Here is a 15,078-nt window from a genome sequence, read left to right as displayed (position 1 = left end):
GTAGTTTTTTGTTTAGATTCCTTTTTAAGGTGAGCACCCCATTTAATGAATTTACCTCTAATTAGGGATGGCCGAACGGTTCGCCCGGCAGTCGTTTCGCGACGAATTTCGACTGTTCGCCGTCCGCCCGCGGACTATTGCCGCCGTTCGCCCGGCGGACTTCCGTGTGTACTGTGTAAAAGAACTTTGACCTATGATGACACATCCATCATGGGGTACAGGACAGCCAATTGAGACATTACAGCACATGGACACTTGGACATTCCCCCTAACTTATAAATAGACCCGATCCGGCGGCCATTTTACATTCTTTCTTCTGTCACTATAGGGAGAGGTTGCTGTGTGGAGCAGGGAGAGATTGCAGTGACCCAAATCGCTAGCTATTTGGTCCACAAAAGTTCTTTTCAGGACTGGTATAGGTGTTAGGTGTAGTTCAGGATACAGGTTTGAGGCACTGCTGTTCTACTAATTGTTGCAGCAGCCTGTCTCTTGTCAGTGTAGAGAGAGGGACAGGATGCTGTGTGCTGCAGGGACAGTCAGTTTATTCATTAGCTGTTACTATTAGGTCCACAAAAGTGCTATTCAAGTTATTATTCCAGCAGCCTCTGTTTTGCCAGTTTAAATAGGGACAGGCAGGAAGCTGTGTGTGAGGCAGTGAGTGACAGTCAGTTTAATCAGTAGCTGTTACTATTAGGTCCACAAAGGTTCTTTTCAGGACTGGTATGGTAATAGGCTTGTACATGTATAATATTCTTTCTTCCAAATATAGAAAGAATATTATACTTGACTGCTGCCCTTCTGCAGTAGTCCTTTATGAGTATAGGGACTGAGGTACAGTCTGCTAATCAATCACAACCTACTTGTTCCACAAAGGTCCTTATAAGGACTGGTAAGGTCTAGGGTGCTACAGTAAATAGGGTTGAGTGAGGTACAGTCTGCTATTCCTTAAGAACTGGTATAGGTCCACAATACATAAGGTTGAGGTGCACTACAGCTGAGTCTGACTGCTGCCCTATACTGCAGCAGTCCTTTATGAGTATAGGGACCGAGGTACAGTCTGCTAATCATTCACAACCTACTTGTTCCACAAAGGTTCTTATAAGGACTGGTAAGGTCTAGGGTGCTACAGTACATAGGGTTGAGTGAGGTACAGTCTGCTATTCCTTAAGGACTGGTATAGGTCCACAATACATAGGGTTGAGGTGCACTACTGCTGAGTCTGACTGCTGCCCTATACTGCAGCAGTCCTTTATGAGTATAGGGACTGAGGTACAGTCTGCTAATCATTCACAACCTACTTGTTCCACAAAGGTCCTTATAAGGACTGGTAAGGTCTAGGGTGCTACAGTACATAGGGTTGAGTGAGGTACAGTCTGCTATTCCTTAAGGACTGGTATAGGTCCACAATACATAGGGTTGAGGTGCACTACTGCTGAGTCTGACTGCTGCCCTATACTGCAGCAGTCCTTTATGGGTATAGGGACTGAGGTACAGTCTGCTAATCATTCACAACCTACTTGTTACACAAAGGTCCTTATAAGGACTGGTAAGGTCTAGGGTGCTACAGTACATAGGGTTGAGTGAGGTACAGTCTGCTATTCCTTAAGGACTGGTATAGGTCCACAATACATAAGGCTGAGGTGCACTACAGCTGAGTCTGACTGCTGCCCTATACTGCAGCAGTCCTTTATGAGTATAGGGACTGAGGTACAGTCTGCTAATCATTCACAACCTACTTGTTCCACAAAGGTCCTTATAAGGACTGGTAAGGTCTAGGGTGCTACAGTACATAGGGTTGAGTGAGGTACAGTCTGCTATTCCTTAAGGACTGGTATAGGTCCACAATACATAGGGTTGAGGTGCACTACTGCTGAGTCTGACTGCTGCCCTATACTGCAGCAGTCCTTTATGAGTATAGGGACTGAGGTACAGTCTGCTAATCATTCACAACCTACTTGTTCCACAAAGGTCCTTATAAGGACTGGTAAGGTCTAGGGTGCTACAGTACATAGGGTTGAGTGAGGTACAGTCTGCTATTCCTTAAGGACTGGTATAGGTCCACAATACATAGGGTTGAGGTGCACTACTGCTGAGTCTGACTGCTGCCCTATACTGCAGCAGTCCTTTATGGGTATAGGGACTGAGGTACAGTCTGCTAATCATTCACAACCTACTTGTTACACAAAGGTCCTTATAAGGACTGGTAAGGTCTAGGGTGCTACAGTACATAGGGTTGAGTGAGGTACAGTCTGCTATTCCTTAAGGACTGGTATAGGTCCACAATACATAAGGCTGAGGTGCACTACAGCTGAGTCTGACTGCTGCCCTATACTGCAGCAGTCCTTTATGAGTATAGGGACTGAGGTACAGTCTGCTAATCATTCACAACCTACTTGTTCCACAAAGGTCCTTATAAGGACTGGTAAGGTCTAGGGTGCTACAGTACATAGGGTTGAGTGAGGTACAGTCTGCTATTCCTTAAGGACTGGTATAGGTCCACGATACATAGGGTTGAGGTGCACTACTGCTGAGTCTGACTGCTGCCCTATACTGCAGCAGTCCTTTATGAGTATAGGGACTGAGGTACAGTCTGCTAATCATTCACAACCTACTTGTTCCACAAAGGTCCTTATAAGGACTGGTAAGGTCTAGGGTGCTACAGTACATAGGGTTGAGTGAGGTACAGTCTGCTATTCCTTAAGGACTGGTATAGGTCCACAATACATAGGGTTGAGGTGCACTACTGCTGAGTCTGACTGCTGCCCTATTCTGCAGCAGTCCTTTATCAGTATAGGGACTGAGGTACAGTCTGCTAATCATTCACAACCTACTTGTTCCACAAAGGTCCTTATAAGGACTGGTAAGGTCTAGTGTGCGTCAGTACATAGGGTTGAGTGAGGTACAGTCTGCTATTCCTTACGGACTGGTATAGGTCCACAATACATAGGGTTGAGGTGCACTACTGCTGAGTCTGATTGCTGCCCTATACTGCAGCAGTCTTTTATGAGTATAGGGACTGAGGTACAGTCTGCTAATCATTCACAACCTACTTGTTCCACAAAGGTCCTTATAAGGACTGGTAAGGTCTAGGGTGCTACAGTACATAGGGTTGAGTGAGGTACAGTCTGCTATTCCTTAAGGACTGGTATAGGTCCACAATACATAGGGTTGAGGTGCACTACTGCTGAGTCTGACTGCTGCCCTATACTGCAGCAGTCTTTTATGAGTATAGGGACTGAGGTACAGTCTGCTAATCATTCACAACCTACTTGTTCCACAAAGGTCCTTATAAGGACTGGTAAGATCTAGGGTGCTACAGTACATAGGGTTGAGTGAGGTACAGTCTGCTATTCCTTAAGGACTGGTATAGGTCCACAATACATAGGGTTGAGGTGCACTACTGCTGAGTCTGACTGCTGCCCTATACTGCAGCAGTCCTTTATGAGTATAGGCACTGAGGTACAGTCTGCTAATCATTCACAACCTACTTGTTCCACAAAGGTCCTTATAAGGACTGGTAAGGTCTAGGGTGCTACAGTACATAGGGTTGAGTGAGGTACAGTCTGCTATTCCTTAAGGACTGGTATAGGTCCACAATACATAGGGTTGAGGTGCACTACTGCTGAGTCTGACTGCTGCCCTATACTGCAGCAGTCCTTTATGAGTATAGGGACTGAGGTACAGTCTGCTAATCATTCACAACCTACTTGTTCCACAAAGGTCCTTATAAGGACTGGTAAGGTCTAGGGTGCTACAGTACATAGGGTTGAGTGAGGTACAGTCTGCTATCCCTTAAGGACTGGTATAGGTCCACAATACATAGGGTTGAGGAGCACTACTGCTGAGTCTGACTTCTGCCCTATACTGCAGCAGTCCTTTATCAGTATAGGGACTGAGGTACAGTCTGCTAATCATTCACAACCTACTTGTTCCACAAAGGTCATTATAAGGACTGGTAAGGTCTAGTGTGCTTCAGTACATAGGGTTGAGTGAGGTACAGTCTGCTATCCCTTAAGGACTGGTATAGGTCCACAATACATAGGGTTGAGGAGCACTACTGCTGAGTCTGACTGCTGCCCTATACTGCAGCAGTCCTTTATGAGTATAGGGACTGAGGTACAGTCTGCTAATCATTCACAACCTACTTGTTCCACAAAGGTCCTTATAAGGACTGGTAAGATCTAGGGTGCTACAGTACATAGGGTTGAGTGAGGTACAGTCTGCTATTCCTTAAGGACTGGTATAGGTCCACAATACATAGGGTTGAGGTGCACTACTGCTGAGTCTGACTGCTGCCCTATACTGCAGCAGTCCTTTATGCGTATAGGCACTGAGGTACAGTCTGCTAATCATTCACAACCTACTTGTTCCACAAAGGTCCTTATAAGGACTGGTAAGGTCTAGGGTGCTACAGTACATAGGGTTGAGTGAGGTACAGTCTGCTATTCCTTAAGGACTGGTATAGGTCCACAATACATAGGGTTGAGGTGCACTACTGCTGAGTCTGACTGCTGCCCTATACTGCAGCAGTCCTTTATGAGTATAGGGACTGAGGTACAGTCTGCTAATCATTCACAACCTACTTGTTCCACAAAGGTCCTTATAAGGACTGGTAAGGTCTAGGGTGCTACAGTACATAGGGTTGAGTGAGGTACAGTCTGCTATCCCTTAAGGACTGGTATAGGTCCACAATACATAGGGTTGAGGAGCACTACTGCTGAGTCTGACTTCTGCCCTATACTGCAGCAGTCCTTTATCAGTATAGGGACTGAGGTACAGTCTGCTAATCATTCACAACCTACTTGTTCCACAAAGGTCATTATAAGGACTGGTAAGGTCTAGTGTGCTACAGTACATAGGGTTGAGTGAGGTACAGTCTGCTATCCCTTAAGGACTGGTATAGGTCCACAATACATAGGGTTGAGGTGCACTACTGCTGAGTCTGACTGCTGCCCTATACTGCAGCAGTCCTTTATGAGTATAGGCACTGAGGTACAGTCTGCTAATCATTCACAACCTACTTGTTCCACAAAGGTCCTTATAAGGACTGGTAAGGTCTAGGGTGCTACAGTACATAGGGTTGAGTGAAGTACAGTCTGCTATTCCTTAAGGACTGGTAAAGGTCCACAATACATACGGTTGAGGTGCACTACTGCTGAGTCTGACTGCTGCCCTATACTGCAGCAGTCCTTTATGAGTATAGGGACTGAGGTACAGTCTGCTAATCATTCACAACCTACTTGTTCCACAAAGGTCCTTATAAGGACTGGTAAGGTCTAGGGTGCTACAGTACATAGGGTTGAGTGAGGTACAGTCTGCTATTCCTTAAGGACTGGTATAGGTCCACAATACATAGGGTTGAGGTGCACTACTGCTGAGTCTGACTTCTGCCCTATACTGCAGCAGTCCTTTATCAGTATAGGGACTGAGGTACAGTCTGCTAATCATTCACAACCTACTTGTTCCACAAAGGTCCTTATAAGGACTGGTAAGGTCTAGGGTGCTACAGTACATAGGGTTGAGTGAGGTACAGTCTGCTATGCCTTAAGGACTGGTATAGGTCCACAATACATAGGGTTGAGGTGCACTACTGCTGAGTCTGACTGCTGCCCTATTCTGCAGCAGTCCTTTATCAGTATAGGGACTGAGGTACAGTCTGCTAATCATTCACAACCTACTTGTTCCACAAAGGTCCTTATAAGGACTGGTAAGGTCTAGTGTGCGTCAGTACATAGGGTTGAGTGAGGTACAGTCTGCTATTCCTTAAGGACTGGTATAGGTCCACAATACATAGGGTTGAGGTGCACTACTGCTGAGTCTGACTGCTGCCCTATACTGCAGCAGTCTTTTATGAGTATAGGGACTGAGGTACAGTCTGCTAATCATTCACAACCTACTTGTTCCACAAAGGTCCTTATAAGGACTGGTAAGATCTAGGGTGCTAGAGTACATAGGGTTGAGTGAGGTACAGTCTGCTATTCCTTAAGGACTGGTATAGGTCCACAATACATAGGGTTGAGGTGCACTACTGCTGAGTCTGACTGCTGCCCTATACTGCAGCAGTCCTTTATGAGTATAGGGACTGAGGTACAGTCTGCTAATCATTCACAACCTACTTGTTCCACAAAGGTCCTTATAAGGACTGGTAAGGTCTAGGGTGCTACAGTACATAGGGTTGAGTGAGGTACAGTCTGCTATTCCTTAAGGACTGGTATAGGTCCACAATACATAGGGTTGAGGTGCACTACTGCTGAGTCTGATTGCTGCCCTATACTGCAGCAGTCCTTTATCAGTATAGGGACTGAGGTACACTCTGCTAATCATTCACAACCTACTTGTTCCACAAAGGTCATTATAAGGACTGGTAAGGTCTAGTGTGCTACAGTACATAGGGTTGAGTGAGGTACAGTCTGCTATCCCTTAAGGACTGGTATAGGTCCACAATACATAGGGTTGAGGTGCACTACTGCTGAGTCTGACTTCTGCCCTATACTGCAGCAGTCCTTTATCAGTATAGGGACTGATGCACAGTCTGCTAATCATTCACAACCTACTTGTTCCACAAAGGTCATTATAAGGACTGGCAAGGTCTAGTGTGCTACAGTACATAGGATTGAGTGAGGTACAGTCTGCTATTCCTTAAGGACTGGTATAGGTCCACAATACATAGGGTTGAGGTGCACTACTGCTGAGTCTGACTGCTGCCCTATACTGCAGCAGTTCTTTATCAGTATAGGGACTGAGAATTTTGTCACAGGGTCATTTAAAAAATGACAGGCAGAGGAAGAGGCAGGCCCTTCCGCAGGGGTGGTAGGGGTAGGGCAGGAGCAACAGGCTTGAGCCAAAGTGGGAAGTTGCAGAAGGTGTGTTCAATTACTTTAAAGGATGCACCAGACTTGGTTGAGTGGCTCACTCAGCCTTACTCTTCTGCACCCTCCTCATCCTCTCGATCTGCACCCTCTTCTTCACTCTCTGCTATGTGCACCCCCAACGACACTACCACCAACAACACCACCACCACCACCACATACCTTCCGCTTGAGTCACAGGAATTATTTTCCGATCCATATCAAGACATTTCTGATGCGCAGCCACTCTTGGTATTGGATCAGGAAGAGGAGGTAGCAACAACCGCTACTCAGACGTCACATGGGTGCCCACAAGAGAGGAAGAGGAGGGGAATTCAGAGGGAGATATGGACCAGCAGATAGGGAGGAGAAGCAGGAATAACTTACATTGCACAGGAGGGACAAAGCAGACTGCTAATGTATCAGGAGCGAGTCATCGACCATGTACGGTCACATCTGGCGCTCCCAGGACACCGGCACATGGCTCCGCTGTGTGGGCTTTTTTAAACGTGTCCGCTGCTGACAATAGCGTTGCCATCTGCAATCTTTGCAGTCAGCGCATTAGTCGCGGTAAGACCAACACTCACCTAGGGACGACCGCCTTAAGAAGGCACATGGGCTGCCATCACTGAGCCCAGTGGGAGGAATGGAACACACAAAGCCACACTCCAGGCTCTCACCGTCCAGCCTCGTCTTCTACTTCTCCTTCTCCTCTCTCATCACAATTGTCCTCCACTCCACCTTCCATCACGCCATCCGCACGTTTTTCTGCAAAAAGGCAGGCTTCCGTGGGCCTAATGTTCGAGCGTAAAAAAATGATAACGCCGGATAACCCTCTTGCCCAACGGTTGACGGCTGGCTTGTCAGAACTCATAGCCTGCCAACTACTGTCATATAAACTGGTGGACTCGGAGGCCTTTCGCAAATTTGTGGCCTTTGGAACACCACAATGGAAGGTCCCAGGAAGGAAGTATTTCTCAGAGAAGGGCATCTCAGAGCTATATGGCCATGTTCAGCGGCAAGTGAATGTATCTCTGGCACACAGTGTCGGTGCCAAGATACATCTGACCACAGACACGTGGTCTAGCAAGCACGGGCAGGGAAGGTATATCACTTTTACTGCCCACTGGGTGAACCTTCTGACGGCCGTGTAGATTTGGTTTTACTGCCACGGAATGCATGCAGGCCTGGCTCTTCTTCTCCTCCTCCTACTCCATCCTCCTCCCTCTCCTCCTCGGCTGACTCCTCCTTTTCCGCTGCTAGCATCTCTTCCGCTGTGCCGCCCAAGCTCCCCAGAACCTATTCGACATGCCAGGTGAGAGGTTGCCATGCCATGCTGCGTCTGTTGTGCCTGGAAGCCAAGAGCCACACTGGCCCAGCACTCCTTTCAGCTTTGCGTTCACAGGCAGATCAGTGGCTAACACCGCTCAATTTGACAGTTGGTAAAGTGGTGTGTGACAACGGTGCCAATCTGCTTAGCACATTGAAACAGGGCAAAATCACGCATGTGCCATGCATGGCACACGTCTTAAACTTGGTTGTGCAGCGATTCGTTGTCAAATACCCCTGGGTCCAGGACATCTTGCGGCAGGCAAGGAAAATCTCGGCCCATTTCAGAAGATCTTACACGGCCATGGCTCGCCTTGCTGACATTCAGCGGCGACACAATCTGCCGGTCAGACATCTTATTTGCGATTGCCCGACGCGATGGAACTCAACCTTCTATATGCTTGATAGGCTGCTCCAGCAGAAACGTGCAGTTAACATCTACCTGTATGAACTCTGCGGCAGAACAGGTTCTGGGGAGCTGGGTTTTTTCTCACCGTGCCAGTGGCTGCTCATGCGCGACGCATGCAGACTTCTGCGGCCATTTGAGGAGATCACCAAACTGGTCAGTCGCAGCCATGGCGCCATCAGTGACATGGTACCTTATGCCTTCTTTATGGAGCGTGCATTGCGTCGTGTCATTGATCATGCTGTGGAGGAGCAGGAGCGGGAAGATGAGGAAGTCGCAATGCTGGATGAATTCCCAGGGGGGGCTACTCTATCTGAGACAAGTGAACAACAGGAGTCTGAAGAGGAGTCAGAGGAGGATGGTGCCGGGGCGGATAAGGAGGAGCAAGAAGAGCATGCTTTAAACCTTTCTGAGATCCCGGTTGTTGTGCGTGGATGGGGAGAGGAGAATGAAGAGGATGATTTTATCCTGGATGATGAACAAGAGCCAGGAAACAACACCGCTTCTAGTTTAGTGCAAATGGGGTCCTTCATGCTCCAGTGTTTTAATAGGGACCCCCGTATAAAAAGCATAAGGGTCAAGGACCAGTACTGGGTGGCAACGTACTTAGACCCCCGATACAAACACAAAATGGCGGAAATGTTACCGCCGTCACAGAGGGCTGTCATAATGCAGCACTTCCAGGCCTTGCTTCGAGAAATGCTGCATTCTGCTTTTGTGTGCGCTGGCAGAGGAGCAATTCCCACTCCCAGAGAAGGAGTTGCGGGTACCAATCCAACAGCGCCTGCAAGAAGAGGCCGGTTTGAAGATGTGTTGGTGACTTCGGATATGAGGTCATTCTTTCAGCCGACCCATCGACAGGTGTCATCCGGATCCTGCATCAGGGAACGCCTAGACCAACAGGTGTCGGACTACATCAGGTTAACGGCCGATGTGGACGCTCTGAGGAGTGATGAACCCCTGGACTACTGGGTGGGCAGGCTTGACCTCTGGCCAGAGCTTGCCCAATTTGCAATCGAACTGTTGGCTTGCCCCTCGTCCAGTGTCCTGGCCGAAAGGACGTTCAGCGCAGCAAGGGGGATCGTGACCGATAAGCGTACTCGCCTAGCTCACGACAGTGTTAACTACCTCACATTTCTAAAAATGAATGAGGCATGGATCTCAGAGGAATTCAACACATGTGACCAGTAGACCATGTATATGTCTATAAACGATTTTTTTAATCGAGCACACAGACCTTCTTTCTTCATTTGGCTCACTTCCTTGTCCAAAAAAAGCACACTGTACTATATGCCCGTACCCTCCTGTTTGAAGAGGTTGAGCGGTGTCATATTTCTACTGGGGCTGCTTATTATGAGGGGCTCCCACCATCCCTGTGCTGTGCTGACTTCCTCCTGGGGCTGCTTATTATGAGGGGCTCCCACCATCCCTGTGCTGTGCTGACTTCCTCCTGGGGCTGTACCTCTGCTGTGCATATTATGAGGGGCTCCCACCATCCCTGTGCTATGCTCATTAGGAGGGGCTCCCACCATCTCTGTGCTATGCTCATTATGAGGGGCTCCCACCATCCCTGTGCTATGCTGACTTCCTCCTGGGGCTGCTTACGGTGCAGATGTCAGTGCTCTCTATCACGGTGCTGGTGTCAGATCACTTTATCACGGTGCAGTTGTCATTGCTGTATGTCACGCTGCTGATGTCAGTGCTCTCTATCACGGTGCTGCTGTCAGTGCTGTATATCACAGTGCTGGTGTCAGTGGTTTATGTCACGCTGCTAATGTCAGTGCTCTCTATCACGGTGCTGGTGTCAGATCACTCTATCACGGTGCAGGTGTCATTGCTGTATTTCACGCTGCTGATGTCAGTGCTCTCTATCACGGTGCTGCTGTCATTGCTGTGTATCACGGTGCTGGTGTCAGTGGTTTATGTCACGCTGCTGATGTCAGTGCTCTCTATCACGGGGCTGGTGTCAGATCACTCTATCACGGTGCAGGTGTCATTGCTGTATGTCACGCTGCTGATGTCAGTGCTCTCTATCACGTTGCTGCTGTCAGTGCTGTATATCACAGTGCTGGTGTCAGTGGTTTATGTCACGCTGCTGATGTCAGTGCTCTCTATCACGGTGCTGGTGTCAGATCACTCTATCACGGTGCAGGTGTCATTGCTGTATGTCACGCTGCTGATGTCAGTGCTCTCTATCACGGTGCTGCTGTCAGTGCTGTATATCACGGTGCTGGTGTTAGTGCTTTATGTCACGCTGCTGATGTCAGTGCTCTCTATCACGGTGCTGGTGTCAAATCACTCTATCACGGTGCAGGTGTCATTGCTATATGTCACGCTGCTGATGTCAGTGCTCTCTATCACGTTGCTGCTGTCAGTGCTGTATATCACGGTGCTGGTGTTAGTGCTTTATGTCACGCTGCTGATGTCAGTGCTCTCTATCACGGTGCTGGTGTCAGATCACTCTATCGCGGTGCAGGTATCATTGCTGTATGTCACTCTGCTGATGTCAGTGCTCTCTATCACGGTGCTGCTGTCAGTGCTGTATATCACAGTGCTGGTGTTAGTGCTTTATGTCACGCTGCTGATGTCAGTGCTCTCTATCACGGTGCTGGTGTCAGATCACTCTATCACGGTGCAGGTGTCATTGCTGTATGTCACGCTGCTGATGTCAGTGCTCTCTATCACGGTGCTGCTGTCAGTGCTGTGTATCACGGTGCTGGTGTTAGTGCTTTATGTCACGCTGCTGATGTCAGTGCTCTCTATCACGGTGCTGGTGTTAGTGCTTTATGTCACGCTGCTGATGTCAGTGCTCTCTATCACGGTGCTGGTGTCAGATCACTCTATCACGGTGCTGGTGTCATTGCTGTATGTCACGCTGCTGATGTCAGTGCTCTCTATCACGGTGCTGCTGTCAGTGCTGTGTATCACGGTGCTGGTGTTAGTGCTTTATGTCATGCTGCTGATGTCAGTGCTCTCTATCACGGTGCTGGTGTTAGTGCTTTATGTCACTCTGCTGATGTCAGTGCTCTCTATCACGGTGCTGCTGTAAGTGCTGTATATCACGGTGCTGGTTTTAGTGCTTTATGTCACGCTGCTGATGTCAATGCTCTCTATCACGGTGCTGGTGTCAGATCACTCTATCACGGTGCAGGTGTCATTGCTGTATGTCACGCTGCTGATGTCAGTGCTCTCTATCACGGTGCTGGTGTCAGATGACTCTATCACGGTGCAGGTGTCATTGCTGTATGTCACGCTTCTGGTGATCATCTCCTGCACCCTCTTCTTTGCCTACCCTGACCTTCCCTCTCCTCCATTGCCTTCATGCGCTCCACAGTCCTGAATTGTCACAACAATTTCACATATAAAAAAAGAATGCTTGTAGTTGTCGATCCCAAATTCACCTCATACATGTGTTATGTCATTGGCCATGTGGTGGGACTATGTTTGCACAGCTAGTAATTATTTTGTGGCTGCAAATTTGACCTGTAGGTTTGCAAAGTTCTCCTCCCATTGAAGTCAACGGGGCCCGCCGCGAACGTTACAGTTCGCGAACTATTGGCCGCGTTTGCGGTCCATGTTCGCAAAACGTCCCATCGGAAGTTCGTCCATCACTACCTCTAATCACACATTTGTATGCTTCCCAAGTTATGAGTGGGGATGTTTCATTGTTATTATTTAAGGCAAAATTTGTCTTAATTGACTCTGTGATCTATTTTAGTATACCTGGTTTTAATAGTTAGGAGGGGTTCAGCATCCAGTTGCAGGTTTTGGTGCCATTAACAGATTGGGAGAGTGAAATGGCAATGGGAGCATGGTCAGATAGGGACTGAAATCCTGTTTTGGCTTCTGTAAATAAGGCAAGATCCCTTTGTTTTATGAAAATAGAGTCTATCCTTGAATATTTGAGTGTGATATTTAGTGAAATATAAAATCTTTCTCTGTAGGATTTAGGAATCTCCAATAATCCATTAGCATCAAGGAATTCAGCATAGAATTGATGTGTTTTATTATTTTATAAGCTATTGAGGTTTGGCCATTGAAGGTGTCCTGAAGTGGATTCAGCGAGATATTGAAATCTCCATCAAGTATTACCATTCCTGTCAAGAACCACATCAGTTAGGCTACAACTTTTTTGCAGAAGGAGTTGTGTACTTTATTAGAAAAGTATACATTCACAAAAGTCGTTTGTTGTCCAATTAAAGATCCTTTTAAATGAATTTACCTAGCCTCCAGGTCAGCTAGTTGATCTGTAACTGAAAAATGTGAGCTTTTACTGAGCAATATTGCGATCCCTTTTGTCTTGGCTAAGGAATTAGTGGTGTAAAATAATTGTTAAGAAGGTTAGGGGTTTTGTTCATTTTGAAATGGGTTTCCTGCAGGAATACTATTTGGGTTTAGCTTTAGTAAGTTCTCTTAATAATGACGTTCTTTTTTCAGGGATCTTGAGTCCTTTTGTGTGGTTGGAAATTAATGTAGGATACTTCCCCAGTTTGGACTAGGCCAAGCTAAAAAAAAAAAAATAGAATAAAAAAAAGGTGGGGGGTATATATAAGGGTTAGAGTAGTTGGGGGAGACTAAAGAGAGTTATAATTCAAGGCCTCTATAAGCTTAGACCTTAGTCTAATACTAATGGCAGTATATTAACTGTAAGTCTATTTAGAAACTGCACATGGGATTGTTTTATTTCCTCGTTTTAAACTACAGTTTTTTGTAGGGGTAGTGGGGGAGTTGTGATTCACAATGCTAATGTGAGAGAGAACTGTTATTTGAAAAGAAAAACAAAAACAAATTTGAACACATATATTTGTCAGAACTGCTAAGGGACCTTAGCTCCACAGAATCAATATAGCAATATAAAATAACGGAACAATAAAAGGTGAGGCCCACAGCCTCTGGACTGGTCAGTCACATTGGCTGTATCTCTGGGAACAAAGTAATAACCAAAACAATATATATTCCATAAAACCCAACCAGCAGAGTAAACTTATTTTCAATATGTTTAGCGAGGATCAGACTCCCTTAGATCCATCTGTGGATGGATACACTGTGATCATAAGCGTAATACAAGAAATCAAGTACCGGTGTCAGGAAGCATCCCCTATAGCTATGTGGCAAGGCTGATGCCCGTCAGGTATTGGAAAAAGTCACCTGATTATTTTGCTGTGACTGCTGTTTGTATAGGTATGTATCAATGTTTTGTTTTGGTGTTGTTGATATATGCAGTCCAGGAGGACCGAAAGGTGAAGGGCTACATTTTGACTTAAGGTTAGGGATTTATCCCTATCAAGGTCAACCCTCATGAGGGAAGGGACACCCCTAGAGATCGGATTAAGACTAAAGGACACCCCTACCTGTGAGGTACAGACTGTTACAATGTACCGTATATACTCGAGTATAAGCCGAGATTTTCAGCCTCTTTTTTGAGGCTGAAAGTGCCCCCTCGGCTTATACTCGAGTCACCGCTGTCTGACTGCTCGATCAGCGTATCGAGCAGACAGACGGCGGACATTAAAATTCAAAAGCCGCGCCTCCTTCTCCGCCTCCGCCTGTGATAGGCGGAACACTGAATTTCCCAGCAGTCAGTGTTCCGCCTATTACGGACATCCGCTCATCCTCGTACTACGGACGAGGATGAGAGGATGTCCGTGATAGGCGGAACACAGGCTGCTGGGAAATTGAGTGTTCCGCCTATCACAGGCGGAGGCGGAGGCGCGGCTTTTGAATTGTAGAATGGCCGCCGAGAAGAGCGGCGATCCTGGAGCGGCGATCCATCGGCACGACACGGGACGGAGGAGGCACGGGACGACGGAGGCTCGGGACGACGGCTCGGGACGGAGGAGGCTCGGGACGACGGCGGCTCGGGACGACGGCGGCTCGGGACGGAGGCTCGGGACACAGGTAGGCTGGACACACACACAAGGCTGCACGGACACACACACAGGGATGGATGGATGGACACACACACACACACACACACACACACACACACACACACACACACAGGGATGGATGGATGGATGGATACACACACAGGGATGGATGGACGGACACACACACAGGGATGGATGGATGGATGGACACACACACAGGGATGGAAGGACGGACACACACACAGGGATGGACGGACACACAGGGATGGACAGCCATGTCTCACCCTCGGCTTATACACGAGTCAATACGTTTTCCAGTTTTTTGGGGGTAAATTGGGGGCCTCGGCTTATATTCGGGTCGGCCTATACTCGAGTATATACGGTATGTGTGTATGTGGAGAAGACTTAGCTGCTTGGGGCATGGCAGGGGACTCTGTATAAAAGCACAGCTTTATTCTGATAATACTAACGGTCCAGTAACAAGGTAAATAGATTATCTTCATCAAAAAATTGTTCATTTGGCAATAACAGTGCACTATCCCCTTTGTGACAATACTCCCCCGATAATCCACAGTGTTCTAAAAGCTTAACGACAACTATCATTTTCTATTATATTGTTTTTGCC

The sequence above is a fragment of the Lithobates pipiens genome, unplaced genomic scaffold (genome assembly GCF_037356315.1).
Source record: "Lithobates pipiens isolate NorthernLeopardFrog02 unplaced genomic scaffold, aLitPip1_a1.2 Scaffold_16, whole genome shotgun sequence".
In the NCBI taxonomy this organism is placed as follows: Eukaryota; Metazoa; Chordata; class Amphibia; order Anura; family Ranidae; genus Lithobates; species Lithobates pipiens.
This window is presented reverse-complemented; position numbering follows the sequence as displayed.